Raw genomic sequence first — 24,414 nt, forward strand, 5'->3', positions numbered from 1 at the left:
AAAACAGACATAATTCCTGTCCCCATGGAGATAAGGTCCGGTAGGACACATTAACTGCAATCGAATCATCATAATGTGCAAACGTAAAATTACAACTGTGATAAGTGCCATGAAGAAAAGGATATAATGCAATGAAAGCATACCTTCCCTGAGATGAATCTTAACTAGAAGAGGTAAGAGTGATCACGCGGAAACCTAAACACGAACAGTCACAGCAGCTTTATTGTAAAAGCCAAAAACTAGAACAGCCTAGACATCCTGCAACAGGTGAAGCTTAAACAGATAGTAGTACAGATGTATCACTCGGCAATAAATACAACTTGGCAATAAAAAGGAACAAATTGTTCGAAATGTGTCACAACTTGGGTGAATCTCCAAAGAATTGTGGTGAGTGAAAAAGACAATCCCAAAAGGTTACGTACTGTATAATTCTGTTTATATAGTCTTAAAATGACAAAATTTTGGAAATTAGAGACATTTTGTGGTTGCCAGTGGATAGGAGGGAGGTGGGTGTGTTATAAAAGGGCAGCACAAAGCATCCTTGTGGTGACAGAAATAAGCAGTATTTTGTATGTGGTGATGGATACATAAACCTACACATGTAATAAAATTGTATAGAATTAAATACACATACACAAATGAGTACAAGTAAAACTGGGGAAATATTAATATGACAGGTGGACTTATCAATGTCAATCCTGGTTGTGATATTGTGCCATCGTTTGCAAAATGTTACAGTTGGGGAAAGTAGATAAAGGGCATGTGTTATTTCTCACAACTGCATGTAAATCTACACTTATGTCAATAAAAATTTCAATTAAAAAACAGCCTTGCATTTCTACAATCCCTCCCTCCTCAAAAAAAATCCCATAATAATTTAAAGATGGAAAGAGCTAAGAAGAGTGATCTTCCAAGAGAATGAGGTCTGTGGGAAAAGGAGCATGAAATATTAAGGAACCAGAAAAGAAGCTCATCTCCTTCAAAAGTGCTGAGACCACAACTTCCACCTTCTTTCATAATTTCAGTTCCAAGACAGGTGTTCCATCTCAACTTACGGTCACCAGGTGTGAAATTCAAGGTGAGGGAGAGGGGAAAAAAAGAGAAAATGGAATAACAAGGAGGAAAATAAGAAGGTTAATTCAAACCAACTTAAAAGAAAGAGAAGTAAAGGATTAGGATTAACATTATTAAAGTAAGACCAAATGTGTAAAACTTGTTCTTCCTTCCCCTAGCACATTAACTAGTGGACTTGCTGGGTTTATTGTAAGTTTGAAAAAATCACAATTTAAAGCTCTCGTTGGAAACAATTGTTGGAATCAGCAACAGATATTTAAAAAATCAAAAAATTTGTATTAGGCATCTATGACACATAGGGAATCTGTACATACTTGGCTGTGTGGCTTTCACTGGTGGTCCAGACTTCACATCTGAATGGAACTCCCTTTCCCTCTCCAAGTGTCTGGTTTGGATGATAAATTATATGATCACCATCACTATGAATAAAGTCCCTTCTAAAACCATCTAAAATAGACATGATACTGAGAGACGAGCCCTCAACTTCGAGCAAATTGTAATGTTTTATTGGCCAGAGAACAAGTCCGGATGTGGACAATGATAAATTATTGCCAACGATCAACCTAACAGGTTCTAGCAACTTCCATGTGTTAAATGATTTTAAAAAGAAAATGTATATCTTCAAATTTTGAATAAACTCAGTTTCAAGGACTTTATGAAAAGATAAACCTTATCATAACAGAGTTTTAAAAAATGTTTATTCAATTCTCCTCCCTACATAGAACAATTGAATAGGGAAAAAAAAAGGACAAATATTTAAATTTTAGAGATGCATTTTTAATGCTCCCTCTGTTGCCTTTTTATTGAGGTGTCAAGTATTTTTTTGCATAACTGGCAGAACGAAGGTTCTCATAATTTATTGAAATTCACTTAACGCTCTGTCAGCCATCACGATTTATTGAAGTATTGTCCAGACAAGCCAGAATACAATAATAGGATACAAGATTATACATTACAGAATGAGCCAAGAAAGAGGAAGAGCCTCAGTGAGACAGGAAAATGAGATTGTTTTCAGGAATTAAAACTAAAAGTGTGTCTATACTTCATAATTTCTCAACCGAAAGCAACCTGGAATTTTCAAGGAAAAAAGAAAAGAATAGAATAGATTCTTTAAACTATTACATAATTAGGAGACTGTTGCCATCTCCTCCAATAAGTCTAGAGTGATACATGTTCAAATCTGATTAATTGATAGGTAGCAAGTGTCAATACTCGCTAGAGGTAATCTCTACAAAAATACAGCCATTCCAACAGTACCCATCACTATCAGCTTAGCTTGTTACCCAAACTAGTTGAAAAGTGATGATCTTTCTCCTAAAGCATCTGAAAAGTGTCTGTGTAACCATAACTAGCATATTCTGGTATCTAAAACTTTCTCTCTCTTTTTTTGGGGGGATGGTGGTGAGGAAGATTCGCCCTGAGCTAACATCTGTGGCCAACCTTCCTCATTTTGCTTGAGGAAGATTGGCCCTGAGCTAACATCCATGCCTATCTTCCTCTATTTTGTATGTGGGACACTGCCACAGCATGGCTTCATGAGCAGTGTGTAGGTCCACTCCTGGGATCCAAACCCATGAACTCCGGGCCACTGAAGCAGAGTGCGTGACCTTAACTACTATGCCACAGGGCTGGCCCCACTCTCTCTCTTCTTTAATGTGAATTATAATCAGAAAAGGAGAACTCTGCTAGCTAGGAAAAGTTAACTCATTCCAAAAATAAAAGGAAGTTATATTTCTATAGTTCATTCAAAGGACACCTAAAGGCAGTATCATGATACACATAAAGATCTTCCATTAGAGGTAATCCTGTGTTACAAGATGTTCCCAGCCTAAAGAAAATTCAATTATCTGGATTTTCTTTCCTTCTAACTTGTTCTTTGCCCTGAATTTGATGAGTCACACATTTCAAACAATAAGAGGTACAAAAGAAAATATAAAGAGGAAAATATATGTCAATGACTTAAAGAAAATTTTGAGGGCTCATCCAATAAATAATAATGATATTGTGACAATATTTTGTATAGTCTTCACTAAGCGGTTCAAGGAGGCTGAGTATGTCTGAATTTGTTTATTTACATAATGACAAGTCCCCAGTCTCCATTTTGAGTGACACCTTCAGAGTGGTACTAAATTCATGAATTTCTGAAAAAGTCCTTACATGGGACTTTGCTATAAATCATACTGTATCATTTTCAAATGAACTGATTTCCTGAATAAAAATATCTGTACTGATAGTATGAAAAACAGAATTTTTCATTATTTTGGATCTGGATGTCAGATGCCATTTTATAAAGCGACAATAGAATATTAGTTTTAGAGAAGAGTAAATTAATTTGAATACTTTAAAACGTCAATCTGGGACCGTGAAGTACTGAATTCTGGAACAAGAGTCAGAGAAAGGCATTTCACAGGAAATGGTCTATTCATTGCAGGTTTTCATCTCAACTTCTGCCTATATCTTCTTAGAAAAAGAAAAAATATTTCCCACCCTTCCAAAATGTACATTTTCCTGATAAAAGCAACGTTAAGTTTTGTCTCCCCACTCCCACCCCATCTGCAGTGGGGTGACATGGCTCTCTGGTCATCTCTGTGCCTCAACATTTTTGTCGTCCTCTGCACACAGCAGGTGCAGGATACAATTCAACTGTCTTTTCCTTGCTACTCAGTTCAGAATGGGCATGCGAACCATATCATACCTCTGACAGAGATTGTATTGACTAAAATGCTAACAAACATTTCCATTTTGTGACTAAAGCTTTGAACAGCTTAATCAACATATGGAGGGGGAGACTGGTGTGCACATTACCTTTTCCTACATTGCTTAGGTCCTATTTGTCTGTTAGCACAATTTCAGATTGCTAGGAGCTGAGAATAATGCACACTGGCAATGTAAAATGCAGTTATTTGCAGATATTGCTGCAAATTTTGGTGTCATTTCTTGCAGTGAATTTTAAATATATTCAAACTTGCTTGATGAATATAAAAACCTGTTTCCACATGTTCTTGGATATTAGACTTGGGTAGAAAGAAACTTTGTATAAAGCATTTCTTTTTCCAATGTGGGAGTACTAGTAACATTCATTGTTTTTCTATACCGTGGAGCTTACCAAGGGGAGAGTCCAGCAATGGAAATACAGGGACCAAAAAAGAAGAATGGGTAATAGGAACAGAGAATCAGGAAAAAAATGCTGACAAATAGAATCACTTTATTAAGTAGTTTTAACACATTGTGATAGAAACACTAAAGAGGTTCTTCTTCCCCTAATTGCTGCTTTACACATATTTCTTTTCTTTTCACTAAATGATATCATGGGCAGATTCCATAGTTTTACAATCACTTTTGGTTCCTAAGTTCAGCCCAATTTAAAATTTTCACCACAAGTTTTGTTATAATAATCTCCTGTCTTGCCTTCTCTCAGTCAAACTGCTGTGGTCCTGACCTCTCGGTGAAGAGGGGAGGGAATTTCTTTAATCTGGAGTAACAGAGAGGAAAGAGTGGTAGTTTTAGACACGCAGCTGGGATCCTAAATCCCATAGGAAGAATGGGACTAAGATTTTGGGATTCTGGGTCTTGAACAAATGTTCAGTGTGTTTGTGGGCTGTACACATTTGGTCCCACTTGCCTTGTCTCGAACAATGTGAATTTCAGGCACAGTTGCCTTGTTCTCCTGATTTTTGGAACAGCGTTTTTTAAATTGCAGGTCAGTTTTGCAGTGTTTCTCAATGTTTTCAATTAGCCCATATTTGTCCTAACATCCCAGCCCCATGAAATGTTAATACCGCAGACATGCTGTACGCCTATTGATGTACTCTGACCCTTTGGAGGGCTGCAAATCATTATGCTATGTAAGTTTTCTTTGCTCCCAAGAAGCCATTTTTACCCCATGGGGTCAATATCACTCCCATTAAGAGTGGTTGGTTTAGAGGATTGTTCTTAGCATTTTTTTCACAAGAGCCTGAAAAAGAATAAAAAATATCTGTGTGTATCACAAGCAGTATAATAGTAAGTATTATTTTGTGAAAATGCTTTTCCAAAATTATATAATCGTGTGTATGTGTGTTTATATACAGTCACAATATAAAATGCACTTCTTACGTTAGGCTTTGGTCAAAAGTTGAAAGTCAGTGTTGTAGCAGATAAGTACTGGGACAAGAACATACAATACACACACACACACACAAAGCTAAACCAATAAGTAGAAAAAACAGTTTGCCAGCTTAATTTTCAAAATATTGCTCTGGGTTGGGTCACTATAGGGTGATACTGTAGCGCTACGTAGAGTAGCAGTTAATTCTGATCTTTTATCTCCTCAATTCCAAATCGTTCCTCTGTGGGCCTTGCTGGGAAAAAGAAAGGGGTCCATCCCTCAGCCAAGTTCTTCTTAGTAGCCGCGACTTTACCCTCATAAGTGGTCACTGTTAGCGAGGACTCCATTAAATTCTCAGTCTCTTTTTTCTCCTTAATATTTTTTTTATCAGAAAGGGTGATTAATTATTCTTCTTATTTTAATAATGGACATGAATATTAGGTAACGTCTTTTTATCATAGTTATATTGTCAGAAGTTATACGACTTATTATATAGTTGTTGTTGATCATAGTTCTATAATGATTGAGTTGCAGTATTGTTTTGGAAAATGAGAAAAATTCATGCAGACTGTGTTGGTCGTTGTCTCTCCTATTAATTAGAAGTAAGGAGAAGGGAGCAATCAGAGCCTTATCATCAGCTCCACGTCCTAGAGAAGAACCAAAGGACTGGAGGTGCTCAGGATGAAAAGGAATTGTGATGTTTTGTTGGTTGGTTTCTTTTGTTTGGGTGTTTTGTTTGGGGAAGGGGCAATTACTGCAATGAGGATACAACAAAGAAAAAAGCCAGTTTCCAATGGTCTGGAAGAGTTTCAAATAGCAAATGCTACAGAGGGAAGGTCAATAATATGAAGAAGCAGGCTGGCTGGGTTGGAGACACCATCAGTGGTGATGCAGACTTTGGCAAACTGGAGGGGACATGCCCAGTCTAAAGGGGGGGCTCAGATCTCTAGAAGGGGATGTAGTTTTGCCAAATTTTTAAATAGAATCCAAATATCTAGATTTTTACATTTGGCTAACACTGTGCAGATCCAAGATGAGTGAGCTGAGCACAACCTGAAGCTTGTCAGTTTGCAAGTTCTGGAGTAGTAGAAACTTCATCTTTTGATAGGGTTGCTCTTGGAGAGGAAAATAGCTAACTAGGCCCACCCCAAAATTGGTTGAAAGGAAGAAGAAAGCTGAAAGTCAAAGAGAAAAGATTATTCAAAAAGGGAGACGCCTCTCACTCCTGTCCAAGCTAATTACACCTCCCCTTCCACCACTCTCTCCAGAAAGAGTGGTTATGCCTTCAACAGATGCCCTCCTTAGCAGGAATACAAGCCAGATCTTAGGAGGCTACGCTCATCCTGGAACTTCAAATTTCCCAATATCAAAGATGCAGTAAAACTTTGGAAAATTGAGTGTGGTCAAAAGGGACTTCTGCAGGCTCCAGGAAGCAGTGAAGACCGTCTCAGAAAATTCTTCCTGTCCAAGCCGTGGTCAAACACATGAGTGATAAACTTACGGTTTTTTACCATGTGCCCCCATGTGCTCTAACCACCCCTGTAGAATCCGGAGCTGTACTTCCCCCCATGCTATCACAGCCAGCCAACCAGCCATCTTCCCCATCCTCCACCTCCGCCTCCACCCCCTCCACCTCTTCTGCCTCTGCCTCCTCCACCACCGGTAGCGCCTTTGCTGCTCAGAAAATCCAATCTCAGTAAAGCACTTCAGGCTGGACCATTAAAACAAGATGGACCCATGCAGATAACAATTAAAGATCTGCTGACCGTGAAATTAAAGAAGATGCAAAGTTTTAATGAAAGGAGGAAGATTGTACCATCACCTAAGGCAAGAATTCATGGTTACTGTCTCCAACCTGAAGCGTGTTACCCTGAAACCCAGTCCAAAGTGTTAACTCAAGTTACAAAAGTCTTCATTACTCCTGGTAAAAAGCCAGATAGATCTACAGAAACTACTTAGAAAAGTCGATGTAGAGAGGAGTCCAGGAGGAACCCCACTTACTAATAAAGAAAATATGGAAACAGGAACTGGGCTGACCCCAGAAAGTTTCAGCTGGCTCACCCTAGAAGCCCATCTCAAATTCTGGCACTTTCTACAAGCAGCTTTGATGAACAAAACTGATGCCAACCCTGCCAGACTCCATGTTATGATCCACAAAATATACAGATAAAATCACTCCGATACTTTTTTTAATATAGTAGGGTATGTATAAATAATTATACTAATATATAATTTCATTTGAAGAATTAAGTATGTATGGAGCCCATTCATACTGGGGTGTAAAGTGGGTATTTGGATATTTTCTAGTTTGTACGTTTAGTAGAACAGTTGGGAAAATGCAATCTCCAACATGATTTTAACCTGGAATTACCCAATTTAGGTTGGAGAAGTTGTTCAAATTTAGCTGGATAACTACAGCTTGTACTCCATAGGTGCCATTCTGACATTAAGAAAATAACTGAGTTCCTCTTCATCTTGGGTATTCTCAGGTAATTGCAAAGTATTTTAGTCTGTAAAGCTCATGCATTCATATAAGTCTTACAAACTTAATCAATAAAAAAGACCCTCTGGATTTGATTTCTATTTACTATAAACAATTAGGAGCTAAGACCAGCCCCCATCCAAACCCAACTATTTTCCAAAAGGATTTGAAGAAAAAGATCCAATGGGACCCTAAAAATTAGAATGTATCATTTCTAGCATCTTAGGTAGGTAGTTATATCTGGTTCACTGAAGTCTGAGATAGTCCTTACTTTTATATTTGCTGTCCACATTCATGCAGTTAAATATAAATTTCATGAAGACCTCAACACGAACCTTGTTTTTTCCACAGTGCCCTGCCAAGGATTCTCTGAGGTTCATAGTGGGTTTGCTGTGAGACCTGATTTCCTGTCCTCAACAACCTGTCGATTCAATGACAGTAATAATGCAGACCTCACTGGATTTTGTTCTTTCCTGCCAGTCCAGGTGGCCAGATTTAGCAAATATAAATACATGACACCCAATCAAATTTGAATTTCAGGTGAACAACAGATAATTTCTAAGTATAAATATGTCTCATTAAACAATGTATCACTTTTTTAGTATAAGTAGGTCTCAAATATTGCCTGGGACATATTTATACTAAAAAAATGATTCATTGTTTATCTGAAATCAAGTTTTTCTGGACATCTTATATTTTATACAGGCCACTCTATCAGTCAGTTTCCTACAAAGCTGCCAAGGATTTCTGGGAGCCCCCAGTTTGCCAGACACATCTACTTAGTAGTGGGCACTCCTATAGCTTCAGCCAGGATCCCTGCCACTAATGTGCTAAGTACCATGGACGAAGGGGAGCTCTCATTAGGGTGAGTGTGATGAAGGAGCAGGATTCTGATGCTGAGACCCTCCACTGCAGTCCCAAGAATAAGGATAGCAGCTCATCACGGACAGAAACAAAGAGTTTCAGATCTTCACTGCACTTTCCAGCCTGATAGGAAGTAGATACATAGATGACATCCTTGAAATATTCCCTGATTAGCTTAGGCTAAAAAGACATTTTGGCAATTTCCCAGAAATGCCTGTATTTCCACAGACAAACGTAGCTTTGAGATGCCCAATAGAGGGTTCTGGGAAGTCACCAAACTGTAAAGCAGACCCTGTATTTTTGTCTGTTTGTTTGTTTGTCTTGCTTTTTGGTGAGGAAGATTGGCCCTGAGCTAACATCTGTTGCCAATCTTCCTCTTTTTATTCTCCCCAAAATCCCAGTACATAGTTATGTATCTTAGTTGTAAGCCCTTCTAGTTCTTCTATGTGGGATGCCACCACAGCGTGGCTTGATGAGCGGTGTGTAGGTCCATGCCCAGCATCTGAACCAGCAAATCCCAGGCCACTGAGGCAGAGTGTGCAAACTTAACCACTACACCACTGGTCTGGCCCCCTGTTTTGTTTTCATGAGACCCATGTTTATGTTTACAACACATTTATAGATGAAAATTAAACAGATAATGTTGTTAAGAAACATATCTGCCTCTAGTAAAATTTTTTAAACCTGCTAGATACATTTGTATTAAGTAGGAATAAAGAGAATGATTACTAAGAATAAAGCAGTTGAGTATTTATATCAGAGTATTTTATGGGGCACTTCTAATGTTTATAATATTAATAAACCACCATGTACTATATCAATTTAATTTACATTATTTTATCATTCTTGTGGGTTAAAGCTTCATTAAAAAAATGCTATAGAAATCACATAAACATTTGTAAAGCTGCTACTGTCATTGTACCAGTATTAAAATGTGTTCTACCTTGAATTATTTTACTACTTTTTATGAGTTTATTTATTTATTTATTTATGAGGAAGATTAGCCCTGAGCTAACATCTGCTGCCAATCCTCCTCTTTTTGCTGAGGAAGACTGGCCCTGAGCTAACATCCATGCCCATCTTCCTCTACTTTATATGTGGGATGCCTGCCACCAGCATGGCTTGCCAAGTAGTGCCATGTCTGCACCCAGGATCAGAACCAGCGAACCCTGGGACATTGAACTGCTAACTTAACTTCTGTACCACCGGGCTGGCCCCCCAGATTTTATGTTGTACCCGTTTGAGAATCCTGTAAATGCTATGGCTTCATTAAACTATTGCTGATGATAAAAAAAAAAATCTTAAAATTATCTATTAAAATTAAAAAGAAACATCAGTTATAATAAATAAGTATCAAAATTTAAAGAAATACATAAATAAAGCTGAATTATTTATTTTAAAAGTTTCATTTAATTTTATTATATATTTTTATAAAATACACTTATTTGCAATTTCAGTTTTCAATGTCTATTTGCCAATGGCTTTAAGCACATTAATTCTAGACCTAGATAGATATAAATGGAAAAGAAATATGAATTATTTAGTATCACAACTGTTTCTTCTGCCACTTTGTGCAACTGTTGGGACCACATCACACTAATTTATAATAAGTCCAGAACCACAAATTGGGACAGGGAGAGAAAAAAGAAAACAGATACTGTGCACTACTAGGAGATGAAAAGTCATTATGCAAGAAATTGCTGCATTTATTTGAGAAAAACGATCTGATAACTTAGTTTTTCTTTTCATTTACCTGTGTACTTCCACCATTTGAATCCTTCCTGTGTCCTACAGGACTATCTGTCTCCCACGTTAGCAGAAGCACAACTTCACACCATTAAAGGTTTGCACACAGGACTTTTTGTCTCCGAGCCATAGCAAAAATGTGGAGAAATATTTCCTTGGGGCTTAACATGGCTAGTCATGAAAACAGAAGTTTGGCAGCTCAGGCAGTGCCACACCAGCGCTGAGGGCTGGATGTCAAGTGACAGAGGCGCCTAGGTGTTTTTTGATGAATTCATTTTGGGGGGGCCCCTCTTGCCTGGGTCTGAGGGCATCTCTGCTGTTAACAAATAGCCTAGTTTTTATTAAGGGATAAGGAACTATGGGGGAACTGTAGATCTATTAACCGATATGTCTTCTAGGGTAACGCAATCCTACCCTTCTGTTTTAGTCAAGTTGCAGAAGCCGGCTCGAATGGGGAAGGTGAGGAGAGTTTTTCTAGTAAAGGAACTATGAGCAAGATTCAGAGAAACCAACAGGAGATGTGTTAGCACCCTCCTAGGGCTGATGACATTGGAAAACTGAAATAGTAGGAAAACAGGACTAGCAACAAGGAGAACATATTAGCAGCCCTTAGTCTAAACACGCAGGGGAGGAAATAGTTACCAAATCCCAGAGGGCGCCGTTACTGCCCTACATAGCCCAGGATGGAGGGAGTCAGGAACTGAATATCCCCATCTCATTCTCCTCCCATCCAGCTGTCTCCTCCCACTGCCTCTCATTGACCAATTGAGCCAAAGCCAGAGGGCAGAATCTTCTGATGCACTCCAAGTGGATGGGGTGGGGAGTGGATCCGGGGTTTGGGGCAGGCAGCTGATGAATATTCTACACACTACACACACACACACATACAAAGTATTCCCCAGTTCTGCAGATAGAATACCATCCTACCTTTAATAGTCTATTTTACACATTTCAAAATACAGGAAATTGGCAATTCTGGTAGTGTTATTGTTATGCAATTGTAAATACCAATGATAATTATTTCTGAGAAGTTCTTCTATGTTCAAAATACTTTCTTCGTGGCTCTGTTTGCAATTCCCATGGTTGTCATAATCTGTGGATGTATGAACTACGCTGCATCCTTTCTCACAATGAAATGGGGTTGATTTGTCTGTCCAGATGATTGCCAGAAGTCAAGTCTCATCGTTCGATCAGATCTTATAATTTTTTTTTCTGAGACCTTATTTGAGAAATTCTACTCTGCCCATTCTTTAACAGCTGCTTACGTATCCTGCCCTCAACCGTGCTCTGAATCCGACTAGAGCAGCGGAGCAGGGCAGACCTACAGCAGGGAGAGAAGTTCATTGGAGATACAAAACTGTTATCAAATTTTGCTGCCTTAGTAATACACTTTCCAATTTGGAGTTGACAAAGCAGATCACAGATGGAAATGCAGGAGAGCAGATCAAGGCAGCCCATACACCCTTAAAAACCAGTGGGAAAGGAATAAGTAAACTAGTACTTGCTCCTAAAGGAGCTGAACTTGCCAATGGTATTTTAGCTTTTTTTGCCTATGGAGGAGTTTAGGTAAAAATAGTAATAGGTGTTGCAAAATAGTCACTTTGGAAGTAGAATTAGCTTATCCCAAAAGCCGATATTTAGTATCTTGTCGATGCAAACCTTGCAGCCGCGCTGTCCGCCTCCCGTAATGAATCGTGCCTCCCTCTCTCTCTCTGTCCTAGTACTTCAACGCTCTCCATGCACAATTCTTAAAAGACCTGTTTCTACCTAAGGGTTATTCATTATTATTTGTTTCATAATCAACTTTAAGAATTTTTATGGGATCCAGGAAAATAAAAATCTTTAATGCAGCTCTACCCAATTTTCCTTTTAAGTAACTGATGTGTCCATAGTCAGTGGTCTGCCCAGATCCCCTTAGACCGATTTCACTGTTTCTGTCAATTCCCCCAGTTTTGAAATACATTTGCTCCAACTCGTCTGTAAGACTCTGCTTCTAGGACTGTCCTCAGGCTACTGAGGCTGGCATTTCTCAGAGTTGGCAACCCTGGAGGGGCAGCCTGAGCAGGAGGTGAGGGAGTAGAAAGCCTGCCTCTCTGACCTCAAGGTTGGGGACTCTGAGGAGGAACTAACAAGCCAGAGTTAAAGACAGCACTGAGGAGGACTTTGCTCTAAACTGCAACTTTGCTGGCTTCTTCCTTTTCCTTGTCCTGTTCCAGCCCCTCCCTAAGAGTGTCTCCAGGAAGAACTTTGTTAATGAATCTCTTCCACATGGGTCCTCATCTCGAGATCTGCTTCTAGGGATCCCTATCTAAGATGGCATCTTCTATAGTGAGATACAACGTCTCCAGTGAGAGCCACCACTAATTCCGCATGCACCATCTTGCCTTATCATTCATGAAAACTTAGGTAGAATCCAGCATGAGTAAAAAAAGACAAATTCACAGTAACAACACAAACAAAAGAGCATATCTTTGGAGACAGGTCATGGGTATTATCTCCTTTTTAATGTGGTTAAGAAGAGGTGAAGTAGGAGAGAAACTGGAAAAATTAGTTCGAGCTACCCACAAGCTCCCAGTGTAAAATCTGACATTGATGTGTTTTCACCAGGGGGGCTTCTCAAGGTTGCCCCAGGCTGTTCTCTATCAGTGGTTAGCCAAGGGGACTATAGACAAAGGAAGGAAAATAACATTAATGCTCCAACCTCCTGCTTTGTGTGAAATTACTAGTAGTGAAGGCTGAGCTGTTAAGAGCTTTTAAAAGCATCTGTTCACCAAATCTTTTGAAAAGTTCTGTCGACTTCCAGCTCAGACCAGCAAATGTTCTCTCTTCTTTTCCACCCACTTCTAAAATAAAATCCTTTGTAGGACTGCAGAAGCTCCTCATTTCATACCAACTCAGAGAGAAAGATTTTGTCATCTCTGCCCTGACCATGGATTTATTTAACATCTTAATCCTAACAAATCTCACTTTTGATTGATTTCTGATTTCTTTTTTATTAAATCAAGACTTGCATATGGCTATATGCTTCCAGAAGTGAGTTAGCCACTTTCATCCAAAAGTAATGTACCCTTTAATTACAGGAAGCTCCGTCACTGCTTAGTAGATTTCATGGGCTCTAGGGAATTCCAAAATACCTCTTACTTCTCTTCAGAGAGAGAAGACAAATGAAGCATTCCCAGCTTTCACCTCCTCTTTAAACCCTTTCAGGATTGGAAGGGCAGTTAAAAAAATTAACTCTCAATCTCCTTCCTCATAATAGAACTTGCTTGCCTTCAGATATTATACATGCTTGTCTTAAGTAATGGGGGATGGTGAAAAGAATCCCAGACAATGAGTCAGAAGATTAAGGTTCAAGTTCCAGTTTTGTTATTTAATTGCTATGAGGAAAATTCTCAATTTCTTACCTATAAAATGAACATAAAAAGAACCAGTCCTATCTACTAAGAAAGGTTGTTTCAAGGATAAAAGGAAATATAAAATCAACTAACACAACTTAGTGAAAAGAAAATTTATACTATAATAACTACAGAAATATAAGGTATTATTGGGTGTCAATTTCAAAAGAATAACAAAGATTATATCCCTCCTCCCCAGATCCAGGAAGTAGTTGTATTGTTAATTAGAGCAAAGGAGTGTATTTCTAACTTAAATCTTGTAAATTTTACCCGCAAGATTTTAACCTTTTATGCCTTGATTTTGCCTGTTTGTTTGCTTTTCTTTTTCCTACAGGCAGAGAAAGAAAATTGCCTCACATGTTTACATAAGAATTGCCGAATTGCGGCCCCCATCCCCGCAAAAGGATTAAGAGCATTTTATACTGTTCATATATCTCGTTGAGTTTGTTGAATTCAGTGACGTGCATCTGCAGTGACTCTGATGGAACATTCAAAAGATAAAACGTGGAGCAGAAGCATTTGAATTTGATTCTTTTTTGTAACTTATGAGCTATCTAAATTTCTCAAATATCTAGGACATTTAGCCTTTCTGCATCTGGTTTCTCATCTAGAAATTCTCAATAACATTATCTATTTATCAGGTTTGTTCTGAAGATTATGTATAAACACTCAACATCTACTTAACACTATTATCAATATCATTAATATTATTGTATCAATCAGGAGAGGCTTAAGGGATAATAATAAAAAATTTTTTTATCAAATATCTCTTTTCTACCCAATCAGCAATCCTCTTCTTTACATATTCTTCTGCTGGAGACGAGAAATTCCTTCCTTTAACTATTTTGAGTTCTTATGGCTGGACTAATAATAAAATTGATACAAGACCAGATTAACAAGAGAAAAACTAATTTAATATGTAGGTATGGGAGATCATAAAAATGATACTCGAGAGTGAACAACAAGCAATTTACATGTCTTTTTACACAAAGAAAACAAACTTGTAAGGATTTGACAGTACAAAGAAATTTAGGCTTGTGGTATGTAATTTGCAAATAATTTGGGTAGAATTTAAGGTTCAGGTAGTAAATTAGTAAAAGTAACCAGGTTTCTTTATACAGGCTTTGTGGCTCTGAATTCCCTAGCTGTGGTGAGAAGGATGTCTCCATCTCCTAAAGCAGGAAGATATCTTTCATATGGGAGCTTTATTTCCTGCTTTCAGGGGGAACAGAGAGAAGATCAAAACTTTAAACAAAACAAGTAACTTTAATTCATAATAATCAATATACCATTGTGGGATATTTTGGGGTGACCTGCCCTGGGCCCCACCACTTCTTTCAGGGGTACCCACTGCTCCAATGTCTGCATTTAACAAGTCATAAAATCCTTTTGGTGCAATATTTTAGTTTCCTCCCACTTTCTTTTTATTTCCTTTACCCTGGCCAGCCCCTCATAGTTTCTATATTCTTTTCACATCCTTTTTGACTAAACTGTTGCAATAACCTCTATGTCTCTCCCTTAGTCATTCTCTTTGCCAGCTGTTTTCTTTATAATGCACAGAACTGATCATATTATTCCTCGCTTTATAATTCTTTTATTAATTTTTATTACCTACATGGTTAATTCCAAAACCCTTATAATGGCTTTCTAACCCTCTGTGTCCTACTTCCAACTTGTTTTTATTGCTGCATCTTTATAAGAACTTGACTTTTCAGGAGGCTGGAATTACTTTCCATTTCCCACACCATCCCCTTTCTTTTCTTTCTCTTCTTAAAGATTGGCACCTGAGCTAACATCTGCTGCCAATCTTCTTTTTTTTCTTCTTTTTTTCCTTTTTCTCCCCAAAGCCCCCAGTACATAGTTGTATATTCTAGTTGTAGGTCCTTCTGGCTCTTCTACATGGGATGCCACTTCAGCATAGCTTGATGAGCAGTGCCATATCTGCGCTCAAGATCCGAACTCGTGAAACCCGAGGACTGTGAAGCAGAGAGTGAGAATTTAAACACTCGGCCATGGGGCCAGCCCCACCATCCCCTTTCTTACATTCATATTTCCACTCCTGTCATCCCCTTTCCCAGAATTCCTTCTTCTCTTTTTCCTGCCTTTCGTGATCCTATTTATTCGTCAAGGCACAGCACAAATCCTCTGAACATGGTCCAGTTCCCACAAGAGAGGATTAATTTCTAATTCCTCTGTTCACACACCATACTTTACTTAAATCATTATGATTTCATTGCCAATATTTTCCTCATATTACATGCAGACACAAATGCACAGATGCATACAGCATACACACCTGCATATACATGCATATGCAGGTGTGTGTGTGCACATATATATATATATATATCCTTATATGTCTCCTCATCTCTCTAAAGACAGATAAAATAGATAAAATTATTTATTTTATCTTCCAACATTTCAGTGCCTTAGTAGAGTAGATAGTCATTAAATATGTATTGAAAGATGACAATTGCATAATTTTGATGCAAATAAAAGGAATGGGAGAAATTTTCTATCTCTTCAAAGACCTTTAGCTGAATTTGGCCTCCTTGCAAAGGATGTCATATCCCCAAGCCCTTCATTTCCTAATCAAAGCTTACTTGTGTTGGTGCCTCTTTGTAACACTGACAATCAAATAATTGAATAAACTGATTCATAGTGTTTTGATTGTGAATGCTAATAATTGAATAAAAATTAACACATTGGAGTACAATGACCTCCTCAAAAGTGGGAACTCTAAGAGAAGACATCAACAAATGGAAGAGCTATCTGGAAAGGGAGGCCTTTATGACCCCCTTTCATCAGGTGATATTCAACTTTCTATTTTGACTCCACATAAAGTGTTCTGCTCTTCTGTACAATGCCAGAAGAATGAGTCTCTCACTGGAGAAGAACGGAGCTATTGGTTGCCAGTATTCAGAGAGACAAACATTATGTTCTAAGAGCCAGAATATCTCTCAGGAAACAGGTCAGTATTCTACCCAATCTAGTGATGGAACACCAAGACAAAGATGGTGATATGAAATTTGAATACAAAGATGAATTTTGATCTTGGGTTGACAAGACGGCACTTTATTTTTAGTCCAATAGCCACGCCTAAATTGAGTCTGTCAATAAGCTCCAACTCTTCCGTCCCAAATTTGCTGTTACAAGTGAGTTATCCTCCATCTAAAAGGTTGCCCTTCACAGATCTCACCAGTGAGCAAAGGTTATCAGCATTATTTAATAACATAAGACTCAACTGACCCTAGACGCAACATTTTTGACTCCTCACAAAATTGGATAGGAGTTGTTAAAATGAGTTTAAAGGCAGACTTGGATTCACACATTCAGTAATCCTTGATGTTCCTAGGGCCTTTCTTCTAACTAGGGCCAACACGGCATTTAGATTTTCACATGTGCCTGCTGAGAAGGGACATTTTCCATAAATGCACCTGGGGCCAGTGGGAGGCTTTTGAAATGCTGCTGAGCCAAGTTGACAGGTTTATTGAGACCATATTATGTAGTAAGCTGCCATAGTCCTGCACTTTAAAACTCAACTATGTTTAGAGAATGCAAAAGCTGACAGAAGTCCTTTATAAAAACTGTTAGCAATCCCTGCTTGGAGGGCTCATCAAGCACGCTTCAAGTAGATGAAAGAAAGCCCACTATAAATAGACTTTGGACAGAAAACTTCAAAATGGAAATACTTTCCCATGGGCAAAATTATGCAGTATTATTATGTTGTGGTGAAGAGTACCAGTAGCAAAGAGGTAGTAATAATAGTAATAATCAACATCACAATAGGTCATCCCATGTGTGCAAAGATAAATTCCAAGTACCTTCAATATCTTTAGAGATTCAGTATCTCTAAAATCTCTCTTTTACTCATGAGTAAAGTGGGAATAATCATACTTTCCATTTCTTCTCCAGAGAACACTTGGATGAATATCATTAAAAGGCAGTTATTAAACTGGAGGTTATTGTATGAAGATTAGGTGATTATTAATATTACCTTCTTTTATAAGACAGCTTGCCTTTGGTGTAACCACAATTAGCAGATGCTGCGGAGACTTCAATGGCACCATATAGCCAAGACAAAAGGAAGCATGAACCAGGAATTAGACCTAACCTGAGTCTGCTTTATTTTTTATAGTTTTTACAATATGCAAATCACTTTTATTTTTAGATGGTAATAAAACTTTAAAATAAAATGAGTTTGACTTCTCGGTTCTTAAAGATGTCCTGGTAGCCTTAGGCCAGTTTTGGTCTAGGCAGTTATATAAAATCAACTTTTATGGTCCATGCAGAAGACAGCTGCACCAATGCTTTCCCATCTCTTCTCCTGGCATCTGGCTCTCTTCAGAAAATTGCCCTAACGAAATTCCCCAAAACCTAAGAATTGCAAGAATCTCTTGGATGATATTCTGTCTTTAGCCTATAGGAAACAAATGTCTTTATTTATCGTATGCATATATGCACACGCTTGACTAATGTCCAAAAAACCAAATAAAAATAATTCATATATATGTTATTTTCCCCATGTAATATTAACAACTATTGTAAGAGTTTGGTTTTTTTAATAACTAAAATGTCTGATTAAATAACTGACTTTTCTGAACTGACTCTGTGTTGGTTCATCAACCACGTCACCTCAAAATAATGTAAACACAAAAGGAAAACTGTAGCCCCTTTTTTTTCCTCCCCAAATTATATCTGAGTTTCCAAAGCCGTGGAGAATGTGATCTGGGTAGTTTACCACGATTTTCAAACTAGAAGACTTGATGTACCACTTTAGAATGAGCTGTAGCCAGATGTGTTCCTGACAGGGTTTCCTTTATTCTCTTAGCTCCATGCTGGGAAAGCCTCTTTGTCATAATTCTATACATCCTGCCCTGATACTTCTGATTTCCTCCCTTAGAAAAATCAACCCAAATTTGATGGTCCTAGTTTTAAAAATAGCATAATACAAAGCCTTTGATGTCTTTTATTATCGTTGCTTTGGGTAGTTTGAATAACCCAATTTTTGAATTTGGTTAATAACTCTTCTAAGACTAAGCACTTCTAGAAGCTGCTCTAAAAGATGAAAATACAAACCATAAAAACTGAAAAAGTAAAAGTCCAATTGCAATGATTTAAAATGCATTAAACACAACATAGATGGCATTACCTTTTTGTTATGACTTCTTTTATTTAAACACTGTGTTTAAGAAACAGAAAAGAGATGAGCAATTTATTTAATAAGTAAAATAAACACAAAACTATCAAAAGATATAAATATTTAACAGAAAATAAAATGTTTGAGAATATTACACATATTTGCTGATGCTGTACATATTTGCTTAGATTTTTTATTTAATATGTGACAAGATTTAATACAGTTCATATCCAGGTTAAATGCGTGACTTGAATCCTTATAAGCAAGGTGAAAATCTCCTAATTTATTTACAGTTGAAGGTTCCAGATCTGTCAGGCCATTATACTATGACAACTTTCATGCTGCTTTTCATTCCCTACTCTTGTCATTAAGGAGAATCATTGCAACGTAATTTTGGAAATACGCAACTTTTATTTTTCTCCTTCTGGTTGGGTACAGATGAATAGTGCCAAGAAAAACCTTCTATAGTAGTAATTCTGAAACAAAATTTATTAAATTTATGTACAATAAACCTAATTAAAGAACAGCCTAATTTAAGAATTTATGATTAATACAGAGCCATATGCCCTGCTTTTATAGTACAAAATATTGCAAATAATACCTTCCCTAAAAGTTTTACAAGCATAACAAATCTACTCTAATTTCAGTCTATTTTGTTAATCAATAGCTCAATAAAAAATTCTCTTCCTTTCATCTTCCTGGGAACATAATCAACTCTCAATCTATGTGTTCTGTCCATCGTTACACTTTTTTCTAGATAATTCCTATTATTCTTTCAAATAGCAACTTAATTATTCTCTCCAGGAAGACTTCCTTAAAAACTCTCCCTATTCCAAAATTTCCTAGAGTTCTCCCTGACGCCTCTCTTTTCCATTCCTTATTCAGTTTAGCAGCTAACTCTGTCGCTCTACCTTGAAGTTGTGTCCAGAATACAAGCACTTTTCACCACCTACTATGTTGCCACCACTTTCTGAGCCACACTTATTGTGCTTGGAATACAAAATAGACTTTTTATTGGTCTCCCTGCTTCTACATTTGCTCCTTCCAGACGGAGTCAACCTTTTAAGACATATCAGACGATGCCGTGCCTGAAAGTACTCCAAAGCTTTCCATCTTCCCAGGGTAAAAGCCAGTGCCTTCAAATTGGCTCCAAGCCCGTCTTTATCCCCCCACCTCCACTCAGGCTCTCTCTGGCCACTTCTCCTGCATTAGTCACCACTCGGCTGCTTGATACACTCTTCCCTAGAATGGACCTATTTATTTTGTTTATAGGTCCTCTAAAATCAGAGATTTTCCTGTTTTATTCAATAAAAGCAGAGATTCTTGTCAATTTTCTTCAATACTATATAGTGCCTGAAAGGAGAAGGGGCACACATAGCAGGTCCTCAAAAAATGTTGTTTAAGTGGATAAATCCCCATGCTCTCTCTCAAGGCACCTGCACAGACAACACCATCTCCCACACCCCCAGTTAGTGTGATTATTTGTTTAAGGTTTGTTTTCCCAATACTCAGCGCTGACATAAGCACCGGAGTTCAGAGACCATCTATGTTTTGTCTGCCTTATATCCTCAATGCCCAGCACATGCCAGACTCAAAATATGTATAACATATATTTATTTTTTAAATGAATGAATGAAAGGAAAATAGTAGGATGTCTTCTTTATTTTCTGTTGTGCTTATAATATATTATGTCAAAATTAAAATATTTCTGTAATTAGTAAGATACTGGCACTCACCATTGGATGTCTCTGTAATATCTCCATGAAGTAATCCAAATTTTGTTATCTGTCTTGCATAAACACCTTATTTAGAGACTCAGTACTTGCTTTTCTTTACAATAGTCAGGAATAGATTTAATTTGTTGTTTCTTTGCCTAGAATCGTAGCATAATTTTACAACTAACATTTTAATCCACAATGATAAACAAAGAAAATACATGTGACACCTTGTTATGTGGGTTCACATAAGCAGCAAAAATAAAATGAACATAAAATGATCAGGAAAAGAAACAGTGGCCATTTATAAATCGGGAAGGTCAATGCACATCAGATTTTGTCTAGGTCTGCTTCCTCATCACCAGGTTTCTTACTAGAAGCAATCAATTAAAAGGGAATATGCAATGTTTTGTTTTCCTGGCTGGAGGCAGACTCGCTCAAGAGTAGCTGGCCATGCCTGTGGTTGGGTGCACTAGGACTGGTCAACATCCTGCCGTGATGGCACAGCACAGCCACCTTTTCATCAACCACGTGTGGCTGAAGGATAGTTGAGGTTTCTGTTAAACAATACCAAAAAGCAAAGTGCAGGTGCAAGAGGAAGTGTAGTGATATCATAGAGGCATGAGGTTTCCAGACGTCTTCCGGAATGGGCCTTGGGCTACAGGTCTGACTGTGGCTGATGGCCAACATGGACAGCTGTGTCAGTCACTTTCTGCTTGGCTTGAACTGGTTTGGGCAAAATGGGAAATTCGGTGAAGTCCTCATATACTGTGTAATTAAAACACAAATGTTATGTTTCAAATTTCTTTACACTTTCAGTTTTTGAATTTTGAAAGAAAATGTGTAATAGACCTCTACTTTTTGCGGATCATTAATTTGTTAAGAAATTCTAGGATTGTCATTGAAATTAAATTTAAAAAGCACTGTATGCGACCCTGAGAGAAGCTAGAGGGAGACCCTAGCAGCACCTGCCTAATTGTATCTTATCTCAAAGTTCTCATTCCTCACCCACGTACTTCTAATTGTTCAGAATTAATTAATGATCTTTCAAGTAAAAAGATATAGCAGTTTGACCTATGTATTTCTCACTGAGACAATTTACAAACAATCGTAAATTATCTAATTGCCAATATCATAGCCCTGGGCATGTGCACGGGTTATCTTCATTCCTATTATTCTTTCCCCTCAATTCTTTCGTATTTCTTCTCCTCTAATGTCTTCTGATATAACACTTAATTATATCTGAGTGGAAAGATGATGGCTTTTAATAGGTGCTATTGCGTATGTCAGACTTTTAGTAAGCACGCCACAAAACATTTTGAATGCACGAATGGATGGATACAATTAATGGATACAAATGAATACATTTATAGCTGCCAAACCTGAAATATATAACTAAATATCTTTGCCCTCTGGAGCATAAATTCATTCAATACGTATTTTTGAAAATTAATCTAGGCTCTGAGAACAGAGCAGTGAACAAACAGACAAATTCCTTGCCCTGATGCAAATCACATTCCAGTAAGGAAGGAATAAAGAAATACTTGTTCGTTTACTAAAAATAAGAATGCCAATAATAACAGTAGGAATAATAATAACATGTACTGTTTCTGTAGCCCTATATGCAGAACATGGTCTTAAGTACTACGCCTGTCTATCTACCTATCCATTCCTTTATTCCTCACCACAACCCTTTGTGGTAGAAGCTACGAGTATGCCATGTTTCAAATGTAAACACTGAGGCACAGAGAAGTTATGTAATTTTTCCAAGGTTTTATTCCCTATAAGTTCTACGACCGGAATTTGAATTAAGACACTCTAGTCTCAGACTCCACAGGCTTAACTTTACTTTATTGACTCTTCGAAGATATATCCTGAGTGTTAAGTGGCATAAAGATAAATAAAGCAGAGTAAGGCAATAGGTAGTTGTAGGAGGGGTGGCATGAGGAATATAGTTTTTATTATGGTGGTTTTAAAATATGTCCACAAATTCTTTGATACTCATCCCTTCAAGAGGTGGAGCCTAATTCCTTTCCCCTTGCTTGAGGGGTGGATGTAGTATTCTAGCAATAGAATAACACGGAAGAGAAGGTGTGTTGACTTCCAAGATTAAGCTATAAATGGCATTGGGACTTCTTTGTTCTCTCTGTCTTGAACTACTCACTTTGGAGAACGCCAGTTGCCATGTTGCAAAGATACTCAACCATCTCCAGAAGATGTCCACACAGTGAGGAACCGAGGCCTCCTGCAGATAACTAGCATAAACTTGTCAGATCTGTGAGTTAGCGCCTGCAGAAGCGGGACGTCCAGCTCCCGTCAAGCCTTCAGATGACTACAGCCCTGGCTGACATGACTGAAACCTCTGAGTCAGAACCGTCAAGCCAAAATGCTTCCAGATTCTTGACCTAAATAAACTGTGTGAGATAGCAAATATTTATTATTTTAAGCCACTACGTTTTGGGATACTTTTTATACAGGAATAGAAAACTGATAGGGTGGTCAAGAAAAAGGCCTCTAGTAAGGTGATATTTGACCAGAAACTTAAATCAAGTGAAGGAACAAACAAACAAATATTCAAGTGAAGGGAGTATTTGGGGGAAAAGATTTCAGGCAGTGAGAAAAGCAGGTACAAAAACCTTGGGTATGTTTCTTGTGTTCAAGGAACTGTGAGTGGCCTATTTAGCCAGAAGAGAGACAGAGAAGAGTGGCAGGAGCTGAGGTCAGAAATTCATGCCCTGCGATAGAAGGATTTGGATCTCACTCTATCTGTAATATGGATCTGTTGAATGGTTGTGAACAGGGAGCGGCTCTCTGAATTACTGTGAAAAGGATTACTGTGGCTGTTGGGTGGAGAAGAGACTGTAGCAGAGCCAGAGTAGACTCACAGAGGTCACTCAGGAAGCTATTTTAATAACCCAGATGAGATACAACAGTAGTTGTGGTGGAAGTGGTGGGAAAAGGTCAGATTCAAGAGTTGAAGATAGAGTCCATAGGATTCGCTGATGGATTTGCGGAGGAGGTACTCTATGGAACCCCAGTAAATAATAAATTCAAGGCCCTCTATTTCCACTGAAGAAAGTATTTTGGAAGACCTAAAAGTGGTAACTTTGGTTGAAATCTTTCGGTACCATCACTTCCTTGGGCTTACAAAGAAGAGAATTCAAATATAAGGATAAATGCTCATTTCATTTTCTTTTTCTTTTCTTTCCAAGAATATTGTACTATATCTTCTAGTGGGATAAATGAAATCTGTCACTCCAAGGCACATCCTCATGAGATGTGAAATTAAATGTGAAGAGAAGTGTTGTTAATAACCTAAGAGAGTCCTCTTGTGTTTGTCTTACTTGAGAACTCTGTGGAATTAGCTTACCCCTCCTTCAAAGTTAGAAACTATAATCCCAGCAAAGGGACAGCTTTTAGAGCTGGGGCAGACACTATCTCATGTGGTGTGGCATTTGTTTGGGACAAAGTGCCTAGTAGGGGTGAATTCATCCCACAGTAGGGCCAGCTTTGCAAAGTGGCCATTGGAGAGTAAGACCGTGGCCACCACTTCATTCCACAGCCATTAATCACTGCACTAGTATATAATTAACTTAAAAAATTAACCAAAAAATCTAACTACTTTGACCAGAGTGAGAAGTGACGAGGGGTGGTGTGACACAAATATTGCCCGAGCAAGCCTTGTAGACATTTTTGGAGAGTCTTGAGTAGATTTGAGCAAGAAACATACATAGTCACCTGTCATCTGTTTTGTTTTTTAGGCAAATCTATTAGGTTTTCCTTCTTTCTTTATTTTCTTTCTTTCTTTCTTTCCTTTCTTCCTTCCTTCCTTTCTTTCTTTCTTTCTTTCTTTCTTTCTTTCTTTCTTTCTTTCTTTCTTTCTTTCTTTCTTTCTTTCTTTCTTTCTTTCT

General features: G+C 37.9%; 1 pseudogene; it reads left to right on the top strand.

The window, feature by feature from the left end:
• The first annotated feature begins 350 nt into the window (after window positions 1-350).
• Window positions 351-7,282, top strand: LOC124244543 (proline-rich protein 11-like; annotated as a pseudogene).
• The last annotated feature ends 17,132 nt before the right edge of the window (window positions 7,283-24,414 follow it).

Source organism: Equus quagga, chromosome 9 (genome assembly GCF_021613505.1).
Source record: "Equus quagga isolate Etosha38 chromosome 9, UCLA_HA_Equagga_1.0, whole genome shotgun sequence".
NCBI classification, from domain to species: domain Eukaryota; kingdom Metazoa; phylum Chordata; class Mammalia; order Perissodactyla; family Equidae; genus Equus; species Equus quagga.